This window comes from Acinonyx jubatus, chromosome B3, assembly GCF_027475565.1.
Source record: "Acinonyx jubatus isolate Ajub_Pintada_27869175 chromosome B3, VMU_Ajub_asm_v1.0, whole genome shotgun sequence".
Lineage (NCBI taxonomy): Eukaryota > Metazoa > Chordata > Mammalia > Carnivora > Felidae > Acinonyx > Acinonyx jubatus.
In genome coordinates this window covers 108,759,092-108,776,889 of record NC_069386.1, presented here as the reverse complement: position 1 = coordinate 108,776,889, position 17,798 = coordinate 108,759,092, and the positions used below count along the sequence as shown (strand labels likewise).

The window sequence follows — 17,798 nt, the reverse complement described above, 5'->3', positions numbered from 1 at the left end:
CTTTTGGCTGCCAACATCAGCATCAAAATTTCAAATCCCAGAGACAAAGACCATTGAGTTTTCACAATAAAGGACATTTCCAAACTGTCATTTCAGCTGCTCCATTGTGGTAGACCTCAGGAGAGGGAGGGGATATAAACACGGTGAAGGTCCCCTGAGGCTCTCTGCGTCCAGCTCAGAGGAGGAACCTGGGCGGCTGGGATGGGGGGAGGAAATCCCCTCCAAGGTGACCTAAAAAGCCAGCCAAGCTTTGAGGTCTCTTCCAAAGTTTCAAGTTGCATTTTAGTAATGTTTCTCAAAGTGTGAGCCACAAGCAACAAAATAAAAGACGAATTAAACGTCATCAAAATCTAAAACTTCTATGCCTCAAGGGTCATCAAGAAGGTAAAAAGACAACCCAAAAAATGAGAGGAAATTGTTGCAAATCACTTGTCTGATAAGAGATTTACCTAGAATATATAAAGAATTCCTACAACTCAATAAAAAAAAAAAAACAATTTAAAAATGGGCAAGGGGCACTTGGGTGGCTCAGTTGGTTAAGCATCTGTTGATTTCGGCTCATGTCATGATCTCATGTGTGAGATTGAGCCCCTAGTTGGTCTCTGCACTGACAGTGCAGAGCCTATTTGGGATTTGCTCTTTCTCCCTCTCTCTCTGCCCCTTCCCTGCTCGAGTGCACATGCATGCTCTCTCTCTCTCTCTCTCTCATTTAAGTAAAATAAAAATGGGCAAAAAATCAAATTGACATTTCTCCAAAAAAGATATAGAAATGGCCAATAAGTGCATGAAAAGCTACTCAACAACATTAACCACCATGGAAATGGAATAAAAAAAACAATGAGGGGTGCCTGGGTAGCTCAGTCCGTGAGCCAACTCTTGATCTCTCCGGTATTGAGTCCAAGCCCCACATTGGGTGTAGACCTTGCTTGAAAAAATAAACATTAAAAAAATTTTAAGGGGCACCTGGCTGGTTCAGCCAGTGGAGCGTGCAACTCTTGATATTGGGGTCATGAGTTTGAGCCCTGAGTTGGGTACAGAGATCACATAAAAAAATAAAATCTTTAAAAGAAACTTTTTTAAATGAAATTTCACTAAATACCCATTAGAATGGCTAAAATCAAAAACACATATAATAATTAGGGTTAATGAGGATATGGAGAAATTAGAACTCTCATACATAAAAGATCAAACAGTGAACCCATGACTCAGCAATTCCACTCCTAGGTATATACAAGTAAAACCTTGGTTTGCGAGCATAATTTGTTCCAGAAACCTACTTGTAATCAAAAGCACTTGTATATCAAAGCGAATTTCAAGAACCATTGGCTCAGTTGTGATCATGTGACGTTGGGCGTCACGTACTGCTCATATTGCAAGACATGGCTTGTTTATCAAGTTAAAATTTATTAGAAATGTTTGCTCATCTTGCAGCACACTGGCAGAACAAGTTACTCGCAATCCAAGGTTTTACTGTATGTACCCAAGTGTGTCCATACAAAACCTTGCACACGAATGTTTATAGAAGCACTACTCAATAGCCAGAAGGTAGGCACAACCCAAATGTCCATCAGTTGATGATGAATGGATAAAATGTGTATCTGTACAATGGAATATTATTCAGTCATAAAAAGGAATGAGGTAGTGGTTGGTGCTACAACATGAACAAACTTTGAAATCATTACGCTAAGTGAAAGAAGCCAGCCACCAAAACCCATATACGTACAATTCCATTTATATGAACTGTCCAAAATAAGCAAATCTATACAGACAGAAAGTAGATTCGTGGCTGCCTTAGAGCTGGGGTAGGGGTGGAGGGAAGTTGGAAAAAGATGGGGAATAGTTGCTAACGGGTTTGGCGTTTTTTTTAGGAGTGCTATAGACACTAAAAATAGTGATTAGACCAAAAAAAAAAAAAAAACATTAAATTGTATACTTTAAGTGGGTGAACTGTGTGGTATGTGCAATATATCTCAACAAAACTGTTATTTTTATTTTAAAAAGTGTGAACTCCTACCACCTGTTCCAGAATTACCAGACTGCCTGTAATCAGAATCTATCAGAATCTATCCGAATTCTATCAGATTGCAAGAATCTTTGGTAGGCAGGACCCAGCTCTGTATTTTCTTGGAGAACTCTGAATGAAGTTCAACGTAACACAATGCCCTTACAAGACAGTGATTCAGAGCCTTGTGGCCCCCAGTCTTCCTGAAATGAATAAAATGGAAGGTCTGTAACTCACTCTGAGAGGGCAAAGGCCTGGGGGTTGGGTAGGGGGGAGAGCTGAAATCCCTGTCCTGAAGTTCTTTATTAATTGCTTCTTTCCCCAAGTCTAAACCCCGTATTGTCAGAAAAAAATCTGACATCAGAAAGGGGAAGAAGGTGTGGGGGAAGGGAGAGGAAGACTACCCCCCCCCCCCCCGCCCCTACCTTCAGGCTCCCAGCCACTGCTGTGAAGAGCTCTTGAAGGAAATGAGCTGTTTGTTTGAGTTTGTGTCTGCAACAGAAACATTTGCCAATCACTTGTGGTTTTTCAAGAACCTGGGAGCTGCTTGCGAACCATTTCTGGAGATCCACTTATGTTCACCTTCGTTATCGGCAGATAAAGGAGCTGTAAGTCAGCATTTACGACACCTGAGACCAGAGAGCTGGCACTAAGATATCAGCCTTTAAGGGTCTAGGGGTTGATTTACACACTGTCCTTTCTTGGATTTTCTGCCTTTGTGCCAGATGTTTTTCTATTTGCACCATCACCTGTAAGATGGATGAGGTATAAACATGGAACAGTCAAGCTTTCCCCAGCTTAATGCTAAAGTGAAAGATTTTCTGGGGTGGGTTCAGAAACTATTAGCTGAAATGGTGTTGTGAGTTGTCTGTGTACTTCTTTATCTGTGTTAATTCCCATAGGACTGTCTGCTTCTAGCTGAGATTTTCAGACCTGGGCATTCATAAGAATCATCTGGGAACTTTCTGATGCAGGACTGAAGCCACCCCTAGGAGTCTGCATTTTAATAGCAAGTGATTCAGATGTATAGACCACATGTGGGAAAAGTGATCTGAATTCTACCTTTTGTCTCTTCCCCTCCTGGTCCTTCCTCTTCCTCCCCTCCTTCCCCAAACCCAGGACTTGAAATAGAAGAAACCCTGCAAATCCAATGCTCCAAAGATAAAAAGGTATGACTCTTAAGACCTCACGATGTTGGAACAAATCAGGCTATGACATGTAATCAGATGAAAGAGTTCCACCTTGATTCATGTGAAATGCTTCATCCTCAACACCTCGGTGACAAGTGGGGCGGGGTGCACCTACGATACTGTAATGCTCGGAAAACAAATTAATGAGAGCTTAATTAGGAGGTAATTGCCCAGTTACTTGCAGATGGAAGCAGTTCTTCCTAACTGTAATTTTGGTTGTTGATGTTTTCCTTCTAGACAGGGGCCTGTCGGTAGACTCAGCCCTGGCTTCTCCATCTTGCCCAAAGAGTACAGAGCAGTTGTTCCAAGAAACCAGTGGGGCCCAGGTCAGCATACTCTGTCTTCTGTGCCAGCCCCTGCAGGAAACATGGGTTGGTTATAACCAGATTAGGGCAACTGGGACCCAGTCCCCTCTATTTTCCTAAGTCACCAGCATTTCCCCCAGGAGAAATGAGGAACTGATCCGGGGGTGGAAGGAATAATCGTTCCTCCACACAAACAGTGACCAGGCTCACAGAGCCCACGCAGTCCTATCTTATTCGTGGCTGCCAGCCACCCCCCCCCCCCCCCCCCGCCATGGAAACCTCGCCTACCTTCACAGGCGGTGCTTTGTGGAGACCACCCTGGCTCGCTGTCCTCTTCACCCTCCTGCTACAGGACTGCACTCTTCTCAGCCCGAGAGGGTTGTCAGGGCTTCTTCCAGTCCCGAAAACCTTGGATTCTGTCATCCTAAGGAATCCCAAACTGGATCATTCAGAGCGACTAGCTCTGTTTCCTCTTCACCTCCAAGCTTGATTGACTAGGGAGAAAAATCTGGCTTCCTACCCCCTGACTCCATAATCCAAATACCCTTACCTGAGGCCTGTGGTTGTCCTCAGCCTGCTAGGAAGATTAGGGGGGTAGCATTGTGCCAGGAGCAGTGCCAAGTGCTCCGTGAGTATTCTCATTCCATCCTCCCAACCATCCTTTGAGGCAATAGTTCTCTCCCATTTTACAGGTGAGAACATCAAGCGTCAGGTCAAGTCACATGCCCCAGGTTATGTAGCTCTTAGCAGCAGACCCAGGACAGGTTCCCAGGCCCCTCTGCAGCCGAAACTTGTACAACCAAAATACCTTACCTGGCTCCCAAGGAGCAATCAGACTCCAACAGATGGGAACAACTTGAGTAAATTAAACCCAAGGAAAGAAAACGTCCCCTCCCTGCTCTTCTGAACCAAACTGCTGTGAATTGCCCTGCCACTGACTGGAAAGCCTGCTAGGCTCCCAAGTAAATTACAGACCTGTTCCAGGGGCTGGTGTATCGAGTGATTGGGAGAAAAGGAGGAATGTGTTCAAGGTCATAAGATGGTGGGGGGCGGGGGGAGCAAAAGTCTCTAAATACTGGTGACCTCTCAAGCTAGCTGGCTCTGAAAGGTAAGGCAGGACCTGGCAAGCACAGACTCTGTAGTCCTAATCATGGCTCTGCCGCCTATCCCCCAGGAATAGAACTCAGAGAACACCCTGTCCTGCCTGCCCCTGGAGAGACAGGCAGCAAAGCTGCGGTTTACCAAGTCCTGCTGGAGGGAGTAGAGAGTCGGCTTCCTCCTGGGCTCAGAGACTCCTGCAGAATTATTTCCAGAACCTTCCTCAGCCCAGCTGCCTGCACGCTACCAGTCCTCACAGTGGAATTTGCTGTTCCTATGACAACACTCCTGTCGGCTCCCTCCCCCAGCTCACCTACATCCCTGTGACCTCATGGAAAGGCACATTCTCGGGCATCCAGACCAGATAAGGAGGGTTTTGCAGTCTCTCTGGAAGCATGGTGGTTAAGAGCACATGTTTTGGAGTCAACATGCCTGAATACTGCTGTTTGGTCAAGCCATTTAATCTCTCATTGTCTCAGTTTCCTCATCTGAAAACGGGGTGAGTAGTAATACCTATCTCATAGGGTGTTTTCCAGGAATAAGTGAGAAAACATTTGTAAGGAACACATGGTTCCTAGTCCACAGAAAGAGGTAGCTTATAATGTTATTTGTATTTTTGCTTCTAAGTGTTAGGTTCCCAAGCCCCACCTCAGCATCCTAGTTTCCCTAATGCCATTTCAAGTCAAAGAATCTTACAACTGGAAGAGACCCTAGGGGTGCCTGCGTGACTCAGTCGGTTGAGCCTCTGACTCTTGATTTCAGCTCAGGTCATGATCCCAGGGTTATGGGATCAAGTCCCATGTCAGCTTCCATGCTCAACATGGAGCCTGCTTGGGATTCTCTCTCTTTCTTCCTCTGCCCCTCTCCCCCTTTCCCCCACTCACTCACTCTCCCTCTCTCTCTCTCTCTCTCTCTCTCTCTCAATCTCTCTCTAAAATAAAATTTTAAAAAAGAAAGAGACCCTGGAAGTCACCTAAGTATTTTTTCTTTATGCAATTTTCATATATATCTCTAAGAATGAAATAAAACCAGTAAAGAACTTAGCACCTGCCCGGGATATGTTTAATAAGTGTTAGGGTGTGTGATAGTTAAGGTTATAGGTCACCTTGACTGGATCATATGATGCCCAGACATCTGGTTAAACATTATTTCTGGGTGTGTCTATGATGAGAGTGTTTCCAGAAGAGACTAGCATTTGAATGGGTCAACTGAGTAGAGTGGATTGTGGATTAGGTGGGCATCCTTCAATTCATTGAGGGCTTGCACAGAACACAGAAATGAAGAAAGGTTGAATTTGCTCTCTGCCTGACTGTGTGAGTTGGGACACTGATCTTCTCCTGACCGCAGCACTCCTGGTTCTCAGGGGCACCTGGGTGGCTCAGTTGGGTAAGCATCTCACTTCAACTCAGGTCATGATCTCACGGCTCGTGAGTTTGAGCCCCATGTCAGGCTCTGTGCTGACAGCTCAGAGCCTGGAGTCTGCTTCAGATTCTGTGTCTGCCTCTCTCTCTCTGCCCCTCCCCCACTCATGCTCTGTCTCTGTCTCTCTCAAAAATAAACAAACATTTTTAAAAAATCTTTTTTAAAGAGAAGAGCCAGAAGACAATTAGAGAATAGTCGAGGGCCTAACTGTGTGGTATCTTCTGTGTTCTTAGATGGGACTATTACCACAGCTGAACAGAGGAAAGAGATTCTCTCCCTTTTTACAAATGACCCAGAAGAGACATATTCAAATACTGTTGGCTTTTAAAGAATAAGGATATGTGCTTATGTTGAAGATCGTCCCATCACTCAAAAAGCCTTTAAATTACTTTAATGCCTTCAGTATTGGCAAATACTGGGCCTCAAATGTTGGGGTAGGATGTTTGGGAAATAGCCAAATGCCATTCAAACTCAAGTCTGGTGGAAAATGTAATCTCTAGCTGCATTAAAATGGAGCTATGACAGAATGAGGAATGACAGTGGGGTGAGGACACTAGTTTCTTCCATGTGGCCCCTGAGCCAATTCTGAAGGCGTTTCCAGAGAGGACTCAATTCCGCATGTGCCCTTCCTCACCTGCACCCACCCTCTGGGTCTGCTCTCCTCCCCCAGGAGAGAGAAGTTGAGAGAAGTCTGAGGCACATATGTCCTAGGGACCCTTCCCTGGGAGGTCTCAGCCATTAAGCAAAGATCTACATTCTCACTTCCTCCTCCTTTCCCTCCATCCTCCCTCCCTGATGTGAGGAGACCGCAGAACTTACTACGGGGATGCACCCCCAACCCGCCGGCACACGAGTGGATGTTTATTTCCCACTGAGAAGAGCTGCACACAGACCTGACTCCTATAGCTCCCACACTTGTTCCCACAAGTTTCTAATCCACATTCATGGCAGTTCTGTTAATGTGCCAGGCATTATGTTGGCTCCTGTCAAGGACATAAAAGCATCAGACCCCATCTCTGACCTCAACCAGGTGGGAGAGGGGATAAACTGCAGACGTTTAACAGTAAGATCTTTAAAATGCCATTGTAGACAATGGAAGCAGACATGGTATAAGTTCGCTATTTTTTTGATAATTCTACACGGCACTAAAAGCCAGAGAGCAGAGAACTTATGCATGCTAGAGGCTAGAGTAATGAGGAAAGACTTCTTGGAGGAGGAGGCTTCTAACTAGAGTCTTGAGAGACAGAGAGGATTTCGGGGGGCTGAAGAGGAGAGGAAATATGAGGAGCAGAAGACAGTGCTGGGAAGGCGAACCTATGGTCAGGATTGGTCTGTGTGTGACGCTGGCACATCTCGGGTGAGCCATCTCGGGTGCACTGGTATTGCAGTCTGGTCATTCTTTTCAGGTGTCTTGGCCAAGACCTGAACTTGATCATCAGGCAGAGACTTCTTCCTCCCAGATATTCAGACCTAATGACTCTGTATTAGTAAGAATTCTTTTGGTTGCAAGTGACAGAGACTCAACACTAACTTAAGTGGAAGGGGCTTTGTCTCTTAGAACTAGAAAATCCAGGGATGGAAGTATGTTAGCTTGCAAGATCGTCAGGGCACAGCTGCCTCTAGGGGCTCTGATATTATTTTATGGCTCTGTTTTCTCTCCCTTCTTCTACTCTTACTAAGAACCACTTTATAGGCTGGCTTTCAAGGCAAGGCAGGGAAATGGCTGTCCAGGGCCTGAGATTCACATTCTCTGAGGTTATCAACCCCAGTGGAAAGAGTAGAAGTTTCCCTCCTATTCCCTCTTCATACCCCCTTGTCGGGATCCCTGACAAAAGAGGTAAAAGAGGTTCACTGACAGAGTCCCAAAGTTGGCTGTCCTGTGGGGAATACCTGTGCTGTTTGGGGTGCCCCCAAAAGGCTGAAAAGACAGTATGGGGGAGAAGGCAAAGCTGTGCTACATTGTTCTGGAAAACCCCATTCCCTGTTATGGACTTCACAGGTAGAGACATGTTCCCACTTCTTCCCATCCATAACAGCTAGATTCTTTTCATAGGAAAACAAATGGTTAATTGCTGGGAAGGCTTGTGTAGGGACAACAGGTATCTATCACAGGACACTGCAGCAGGGTTAGTAACTGGATAAACATCCAAAGGGATGTAGGTGTTTCAGGAGCGGGGTCTAGCTCAGAAGACTGGGTTACACTGGTATGCCTTTATACCATGGAAAATTCAAGAAATGGATTTGGTGATGAGCAGAACAGAATCCTTGCTGCAGGCCAGAACTCACTTAAAGGGCTTGGGTGGCAGCTTCAGGACCGTAGGACTGTAGAGCAAGGACACAGTAGGTGTCATCCTCAGGAAGAGCAAAATCTCAGAGCCTAAGGCTGCCCTGGACTCAATATTGGGTGGGAATTGAAGGCATTTCTACACTGCTCATTCTCTGCTTTTGAATTCTCAGTAGGCAGCATGCTCTGGAGGCCCCAGGATAAGGGAGCAGCAGCTACCAGTCACTCTGGATCAGAATCATAGAGGAAGAAAGCGAGAGGAGACCTAGGGCAGTGCTGTCCAAAAGACCTTTCTGTATTCATGGAAGTGTTCTGTATCTGCAATTCCCATTATGGGAGCCACATAGGGCTACTGAGCACTTACGGTGTGGCTAGTGCAACTAAGAAATTGAATTTTTGATTTTATTTAATTGAAATGAGTTTACATTTCTATGGCCACCTCTGGCTAGTGGCTATGGGCTAGATACTAAGTCTTAGAGAACATCCTTCCTCCATGCACCTCCAGGGCTTGGAAGGGAAAAAGGCAGGATAACTTGGAATGGAACATCCCAGTGAACGATCTACGTCAGGAAAGGCAGATGGCGCAGAATTGGGAAATGAGGAAGACCCCTGGTGTCAGCCTCCTTCCTAGACACAGACATCAGTTGCCTGAACTCTGGCAACTGTCACCTAGCCTCTCCCCCTGAGAGCCACTGCCTCTGAAAAGAACCTCATAAAAGGTCATCTGAGGCTACCAGGTGGCTCCAAAGCCACAATCCAGTGAGGAAGGAAATAACTTCCACACCTCGCAATAGACCCATAGGGAACACCCTCCCCCCATGATATGGGAGACCCCATATCCCACGACTCTTCCCCCACTATGGAAAGTATCTCATACTATGCCTGAGGACCCCATTAATGGTCAGGTCCCTAAGGGTTTTCAGTTCCACATGTGTTGACTGAATGCTTTGCAGATCATCAGAGGAAAAGCTGAACTTAAATAATTTCCTGTCCAAGAACAATCTGTCACCTAACACAGTAGGAAACCATCCAAGCTAGCCAGCAGAGTGACATGGCCCCACCCACAGCCTCCAGCCTAGAAAGGGATCTGGGCTAGCAGGACAGTCAGGGACTAGGTGAAAGAGTCCTGATAACCCAGAAGAGACCCAAATGAGCCCTGCAAATTAACAGCAAGGCACAGGCCCAAGACCAAAAGGAGAAAATGAGCTGGTGGGAAAGGCAGACAGTTAATCAGGTGGAGACTTGTCTTCCCACTGAACTCAGATCACAGCTTTGCCCAGCTACCAGAAGCCAGGCCAGGGCACTGGGTAGATTCAGGCAGGGCTGCAAGAGCACCAGCAGAGGTGGATGGATGGCAAAGTGGACTACATGCCAGGCTTATGCCAAGTTGGCTCCTTTCTGTGCACTTTCCATGCTATTCCATGACTCCGCTTCACGCTTCCTCCAGCTTACAGACCATCCCCAGAAGTCAGACCTTGACCAACTCCCCAGCTGTCAGGAGGGTGAAGGCAGGAAGCCCTGGGCTTACTCTGGCCCAGGAGGGACTTGAAACAAATTCTGGGCCTTTTCTGGCCATAGTTTCCGCATCTATTTGGGGTGTCCTTTTTTAAAATATAAATTAAGCTTGCCTGCATATTCATTGCAACATTATTTGCAATACCCAAGAGGTGGAAACAGCTCAACTGTTCATCCATAGAAAAATGGATAAAGAAAATGTGGTCTAAAAAGAAAGAAAAGAAAATGTGGTCTATATACACAATGGAGTATTATTCAACCTCTAAAGAAGAAGGAAATCATGTTACATGATACAATGTGGATGGACCTTGAAGACATTATGCCAAGTGAAATGAGACAAATGTTGCATGCTTCCATTTACATGCGGTATCTAAAGTTAAGTGAAATTCATAGATACAGAAAGTAGCATGGTGGTTGCCAGGGGCTGTGGGGCGGGAGAAATAACGAGTTGTTTGATGATTATAGAGTTAGTTCTGCAAGACGAAAAAGCTCTAGGGATTTGTTGCACAAATCTAACCAATTCACAAATGTGAATATGGTTAACACTGCTGGACGGTACATTAACAGTAGTTAAGATGGTAAATTTAGTCACGTGTTTTTAAGCCAAAATCAAGGGTCAGACGCTCAACCAACGGAGCCTCCCAGGCACCCCTATCATTGTAACTTTAAACAGCGTTCTTAAAGCTCGCTTGGTTTTTGGTTGGGTCCATGTCCCGCAGTCTCCTTGCTCAGTGAAATGCGTTCATCACCTGGCTTTCCACAGAGATGTCCCCTTCGGACCCCAACTTCTGCCAGCTGTATTTCTACGTTTATATTGTTGCAGTTGATAGCATTTAATTCCATCTTTCTCTTTCACAGTCGATTGATTCCAGAAGTTGAAAACTAACCCACCACGCTTACATAATTGTGACTCTGTGGGTATGGTTATCTCAGTGTGGCAACGCTACATTACGCACCCCGTGGGTCCACTGTCACAATGGAGAGGACCTTCGAAAAGGCGCGGAGGACAGCTGGTTGGGAAGGTGTTTGGTGCATAGGAGGGCGCGGAACATGATGGGTTCCCACACTTGAGCAAATGTGTCATTTTTGCGGATTCCTCACAGTTAAAACAACAATCAAATAAGGGCAGAGATCATGGAGCCCACCATCCTAAAGGAACTAAACTGTTGCCAAAATGGGAAGGTCCCCTGTGATCCACCCAAATAAAATCTTCCCACCAGCCAGCCTACACGACCTCTATAATTAGCAATTCGCTCCTTTGCATTAAGCAAAGCCCTCAACGTGGTGTCGTCTAATATGCAAATATTTCTGGGAGGGCTGCCACACTAAGTGGCTGACAGCTAGGTGCCATCCAGTCTTATCAGATAGCCGCTTTCCTGTGTGTCCGGAAGGGCGAGCCTGAGTTGGCTCTGATAAGCAGGGCCCCAAGCAGATGCTGTGGCCTGAGCCCGCCCTCCCTAGAAACCGGAGTGGGTGACGGCTGAGCTCCCCTCACGTTATAGCTCCCACTCTCACCGGTGACCCAAGCAGCTCTCCCAGGCCTGGGAGGCTGGTGTCAGGTAGCAGTGGAGGAACCTGAGGTACCACCGTGGCTCCAGCTGTTCCACCTCCCAACCCAGGCCTGGGCCTCCACCTGCCCCGAGCCAGTGAGGGAAAGGAGGGGACAGATAGAAAGATAACCAGGGAAGAAGGCTGAGGCTCCCGGGTGGCTCCAGGGAAAACCTGAAGGGGCGTTGGAAAAGAAGTCAAGGGGGGGCCCTACCCGTCTCAAAACTCTGGGCTTGGCCTAAACTGAGGAACGCTCTTTCCACTCTCCGTTTTTCCGTCCTAGCTGGTGCAAGAATGATTTGCTTTGTGTCTGACTCCACCATATGCTGCAAGCTCCCTGAGGGCAGGGCCTGCCCCGTCTTGTCTCCACATGTCTTATCCCCAGCACAGTACGCAGCGGGTTGTGTGTGTGTCCAGCCAACGTGTGCTGACGGAATGGAGCATGAGCCCTATGCTCTTTGGTTTGCAAATGCCCTTCTCCCCAGCAGATCTAGAACTTATTTTTCACTGTCCTTGTGCATCCGGGCAGTGTTAGCTCGTTACATGTGGGTTGAATCCATTTGAAACGTTAAGAATTAAAAGGTAAGGATTGCCTCTTTGGCCAGTGCAAGGGTCTTCTGGGTTGCTTTATGGCGTGCATGTAGCATAGTTTATCAGACTTCTTGCAGCCCAAGGTTGCCTATTAAGAGAAGGAGTGACCCACCTGCCAGGAAAAGTGGCTTTTTGGTGTCCATTTGACAGTATTTACAATATTCTTTAAAAAAAAAAAATTTAGGGGCGCCTGGGTGGCTTGGTCGGTTGAGCGTCCGACTCCAGCTCAGGTCATGATCTCGCGGTCCGTGAGTTTGAGCCCCGCGTCGGGCTCTGGGCTGACAGCTCGGAGCCTGGAGCCTGTTTCAGATTCTGTGCCTCCCTCTCTCTCTGCCCCTCCCCTGTTCATGCTCTGTCTCTCTCTGTCTCAAAAATAAAAATTAAAAAAAAAATTAATGTTTGTTTGTTTGTTTATTTATTTATTTATTTTTGAGAGAGAGAGACAGAGAGAGACAGAGAGACAGAGACAGAGCACAATTGGGGAAGGGCAGAGAGAGAGAGAGAGAGAGAGAAAGAGGGAGAGAGAGAGAGGGAGACACAGAATCCAAAACAGGCTCCAGGCTCCGAGCTGTCAGCACAGAGCCTGACGTGGGGCTTGAACTCACAGGCCAAGAGTTGAAGCCGGACCCTCAACTGACCGAGCCACTCAGGTGCCCCAACAGTATTTACAGTACTAATGGATATCCCTCAGACCTGTGGGAAATGATGTCTATAGAAGATTTTTCACTGCAGCTTTGTTTGAAATAGCAAAAGGCTGGAAACAACCTAAATGTCCCATCCATTGAGATGTAGTTAGTAGATGGTGGTACTTCCATATGGTGGAATCTGATGCAGCCATAAAACAGAGAGGAAACCCTTTATGTACTGATATGAAACACTCTCCAAGATATATTGTCAAAACTGAGGGAAGTAAGACTCAGAACAGTGTTTGTGGAGGAAAGGAAGAAAAAATAATATGTGCATGCATGGTTACTCATTATATAAAAATGTTTCTGGAAAGAAACATAAGAACCTGGTAACATCGGTTGTGGGAAAGAAGGCGGCGGGTGGGGGGGGGGGTGTTGGGGACCGGGTAGAAGGGAAACATCACTGTGTACCCTTTTCTGCCTTTTGAATTTTAAATCATGTAACTGTAACTTATTTGTAAATGTAAATACAATTACACTTTTATTTTTTTAATTATTTATTTTATTTATTTATTTGAGAGAGAGAAAGAGTACAAGTTGGGGAGGGCCAGAGAGAGAGGGCCGGGGAGGAATCCCAAGCAGGCTCCGCACCGTGCAGAGCTGGACTCAGGGCTTGAACCCATGAACGGCGAGATCATGACCTGAGCCGAAACCAAGACTTGAACCCTTAACCGAGTGAGCCACCCAGGCACCCCTACAAGTACATTTTTGAATAAATAATAACAAATGCCTCCTGTATGTCAGGCTATATCTTTCAAATCCATTTTGTAGTTTTAGCACAACTCTGTGAAACACATAACATAATCCCCATTTTCCAAGTGAGACAGTTGAGACTTGGAGAAATAAAGCACGTACCTCAGTTCCCACAGACATAAAATAGGGGAGCTGGGATTTAACAGGAAATTCAGGCCGGCTTCTAGCCCCTGTGCTTCCGTCTCGGGGCCCAACTGCTTCCTGTCTCGTTTTCCTTCTCCCAGCAATGGGTGCTTTATCCCAGGGGGGCCATTTGTAAGCCCACTAAAGAGCCGACTCAAGGAAGGCCATGCTTAGGCACAGCAGAGTCCTAAACAGGGAGGTTCTGGGAGCTTGTATGAGGCTGTGTGTGTGTGTGTGTGTGTGTGTGTGTGTGTAAGAGACTATTATGGGTGTATGTGGGCATGTGTGAATGTGTGCACATACGTGAGCGTGCAAGCCTTGTGTGAGTGTGTGAGCATGTGACTGTGTGTAACTTGTAAAGCGTGTGTGTGAACGTGTGAACATGTGTGTGAGTCACTGTGGAAAGCGTGTGGTTGTGTGTGAGTGTGACTGTGTGAACAGTTATGAGTGTGTAAAGAGTGTGTGGTTGTATGTGAATGTGTGTACGTGAGACTGTGTAAAGTCACATGTGTGTGAGTGATTGTACAGAGGCCCGGGAGGCGTGATGGGGGGGAAACCAGTCACTGAGGTGGGCGGAAAGCTGAGGGGACCGTTGAATGGGAGCCTCTGTGGGGAGCGGGAGGGGAAGGCAGGGCAGGGGCGGGGCCAGCCTGGGTGCAGCTGAGGGGAGAGGCTGGGAGAGAAGGCCCCACGGCAGCCGGCAGCCGGCCAGATGGCTACAGGAGCTACCACGCCCCGGGGGGCTGCAAGTCTCCACTGCACTCCTCAAGCCAGGGACCCAGGAAGCAACATCCCTACCCCAACATTCCATCTGGGCCCACCTAACCAGGTGAGACCCAGCAGGGACAGTCACTAAGCGGGTGGGATAACTTGTATGCAGCTGGAGGTACAGCTGAGAGAGTCCATGCACGTCGCAGCTGGCAAGCTGCTTCCCTCTGCCCTCCATGCCCCGTAAATTGTCACTCCCGCGCCCAAAGCTAGAGCTGCAGAGACAGAAAGGCCCCCTGCCTCCACCCTGGTCAGACTGCAGGGAGGGCATGAGGCCAGGGAGGGGAGGAGAGGGGAGAGGGGGATGAGTCTGGGAAGGGTGGAGGGACTGGAGGGAAAGGGGGATGTTCTAAGAACAGGTTTGGTGTGGCTGTGTGCAAACTGCAGTGCCCTGAGGGCTGAGTGATTGCACTGCTGGCTGCTTCCTCCCCATCCCGCCGGAGCGCCTGGCACCCTCCATGCCTCGGCTTGGCCAGATGTGCCAGACTGACTGCATTGGGTCCAGATGTTGATGTGGCAGTCCAGCCTCTATCCTGACCATTGCTGCCACTGTGTGTGTGTGTGTGTGTGTGTGTGTGTGTGTGTGTGTGTGTGTGTGTATACACTATGTGAGCAAGTGAAAGGGGTCCTGACAAGAGATTTTCTTGCCCCTGGAGCTGAGGGAAACATCATCTCCTCTTGATGGTCTTAAAAAAGCCTGGGTCTCCAGGGAAGGGCACTGTTATGGGCTGAATTTTGTCCCCCAAAAGATGTTGAAGTCCTAACCCTCAGTACCTGTCAATGTGACTTTATTTGGAAATAAGATCTTGGCAGACGTAATCCAACACAACTGGTATGCTAACAACGGGGAAATTTGGTTACAGACACTGACACGCGCACAGAAGGACACCACGTGAAGATCTGGCAGAGACAGGATGATGCATCTACAAGCCAAGGAGCCCTAAAGATTGCCAGCAAACTACCAGAAACTAGGCAAGAGGCATGGAACAGACTCTCCCTCACAGCCCTCAAAAGGAACCAACCCTATCAACATCTTGATCTCAGACTCCTAGCCTCCAGAAGCAGGAGACAATAAATGTCTGTTGTTCTGGGCCACCCAGTTTTGGGTGCTCTGTTACGGCAGGCCTGGGAAACTAAGACGGTCACAGGAACACGATGACCAAGCACGTGTACTTAACCTGAGACCCGAGTTTGACTTCCAGCTGCGGCGTTTACTAGTTTTGCCCCTTTGGTCAAGACAACTGAGGGGCACCTGGGTGGCTCAGTTGGTTAAGCAGTTGACTTCATCTCAGGCCAGGATCTCGAGGTTCATGAGTTTGAGCCCCACCTCAGGCTCTGTGCTGACAGCTCAGAGCCTGGAGCCCGCTTCAGATTCTGCGTCTCTCCCTCTCTCTGCCCCTCCCCCACTCATGCTCTGTCTCTCTCTCAAAAAAAAAATAAGTAAACATTAAAAAAAAAAAAAGACAGTCGAGTCCTCTGAGCCTTCATTTCTTACACTTAACATGGGCCTGGCAGGAGCACAGCCCTCCTAGAGCTGTCATGAGGTTCGGGTTTGGCCCAGTGCTTGGCACCTGCCAGGGCTATTACTGCAATTAAGAACACACCTGTTTTTCAGGGTCTCTGTCAAAATTCCTGATGACAAAATTTTCTCCAGCCTGCACAGAAAGTCCAAACATGAGAAGCCAGAAAAGGAAAACAGTAGAGAAAGTCATATTTGGGGAGAGCCTATTGTACCAGGCACGGTGTCGTGTGCTTTCCAGAAAAATCTAACTTTGAGCACTCGAAGACTTGGAAGTGTGAGACGTGGGTCCGGGGAAGGGCCCACAGGAGGCGACGGAGGAGGAGGGGACATATTTGACATGGAGGCAAGGCAGGAGCCTCAAGAGGAAGGAACTCTCAGGCCCTGAGCTCCCCTCACCCTCTCCCCACCCAGGCTCGGGTGACCCGCTGGAGTGGGGAGGCACAGGGTGGGGGACGTGCAGACCACAGACATCACTCCAGCAGAGCCCCAGTCACCCAACCACAATAATGCGCCTTTCTGCCTTGCTGGAGACAGAGGGTATTGTGTGCACCGGCTGCAGCCTGAGATGCACCCTCAGAAAGGGGGGATTGTCTCGGGCAACCTCCATGGCCTGGGGCTGCCGCCCTGCACGTCACAACAAACCCAGAGCAGGCAAAGGGACGGCCACTCACCCTGGACAGGGCGCCTTTGAGACTCCAAGCTTCAAGACCCCATGGAGCCAGGGCAGACAAGGAAAGCAAGAGGTCTGGGACAAACTGGATCATTCAGAGCTGAGGGACCACTTTGAAGGCTTCCAGGGGGAGCCTCACAAAACCTACATTCAGAACATGTGTTGGGAGGGGCGCCTGGGTGGCTCGGTCGGTTAAGCGTCCGACTTCGGCTCAGGTCATGATCTCACGGTCCGTGAGTTCGAGCCCCCATCGGGCTCTGTGCTGACAGCTCAGAGACTGGAGCCTGTTTCAGATTCTGTGTGTCCCTCTCTCTCTGACCCTCCCCTGTTCATGCTGTCTCTCCCTGTCTCAAAAATAAAATAAACGTTAAAAAAAAAATTGAAAAAAAAAAAAAGAACATGTGTTGGGAAAATCAACGGTTAAGAGCAGGGGATGTGGGGTCAGAGAGTCTGTGTTCAAATCCCGACTGGCACATTTCCCGGCTAAGTGACACAAGGCAAAGCAAAAGCAAAATTACAGATGAGACATAGCTCCCCTCACCCCCTAGACAGGGGGCTTGTGAGCATTCAGTAAATGGAAATCTGGTACTTTGATAGGCACTCAAGAATGATTAGCTATTATGAGGATTATTAATCTATATGGTCTCAAGTGAAATTAAAAATGCAAAATGCTTAGCACAAAGCCTAGAACCTAATAGTTGTTTAATAAATGTTGTTCCATGCTCTGCGTCCCTGACTGCTGTCTGAGAAGTCCCAGCTTTCTGCAGCTAGCAAGGTGGCCTCTTGAGAGGTGTCCCTTCTCCAGGAGCGAAAGGTGCTCAGTGAACCTGCCCAGAACCCCCGTTGGCAAATTACCCGGTTTGGGGCCCGGGCCCAGCCAGCCTGCAGGGAGCTTCTGTTTTGCAGGAGGGACCTGGTAGCCAAGTGCAGGCTTCTCCTTTGCCTGCCTCTGCTTTGCCTCCCCATGAATTTACATCCTGTGTTCTTCCTGAGCCTCAACCCGGCCCAATTCTCGGGAGATTATCTTTCCTCTACCTCACATCCAGGCGTCTGGAAGAGCCAACACCCTCACCCCAGTCAGCGGCCAGATGAGCTTCCAAAGGTTCAGGCCAGCCAGGCACGGCCCTCCCTGCCTCACTGCTCAGGACCCTGCAGGAATCCGGAGGGAATGTGCCTCCTGGGCCCATGCCCAGTCCTGACTGAGGCCAGGCTGAGGGCCTCTCCTCATCCCTCCCCCACAGACACACAGGGCTTTATAGTCAGATTATGCCATGGAAACTATGTTCATTGCCTGCCCCGTTCACATGGCCTCCGCAGAAAA

The 17,798-nt window shown here is 48.1% G+C and overlaps 1 long non-coding RNA gene across 1 annotated transcript; it reads left to right on the top strand.

Moving 5' to 3' along the window:
• The first annotated feature begins 2,691 nt into the window (after positions 1 to 2,691).
• Positions 2,692 to 12,350, top strand: LOC113601563 (uncharacterized). The gene is made up of 3 exons (XR_003422854.2): positions 2,692 to 3,171; positions 4,672 to 5,094; positions 10,675 to 12,350. It is a non-coding gene; the product is annotated as an uncharacterized LOC113601563 (long non-coding RNA).
• Positions 12,351 to 17,798: the final 5,448 nt, after the last annotated feature.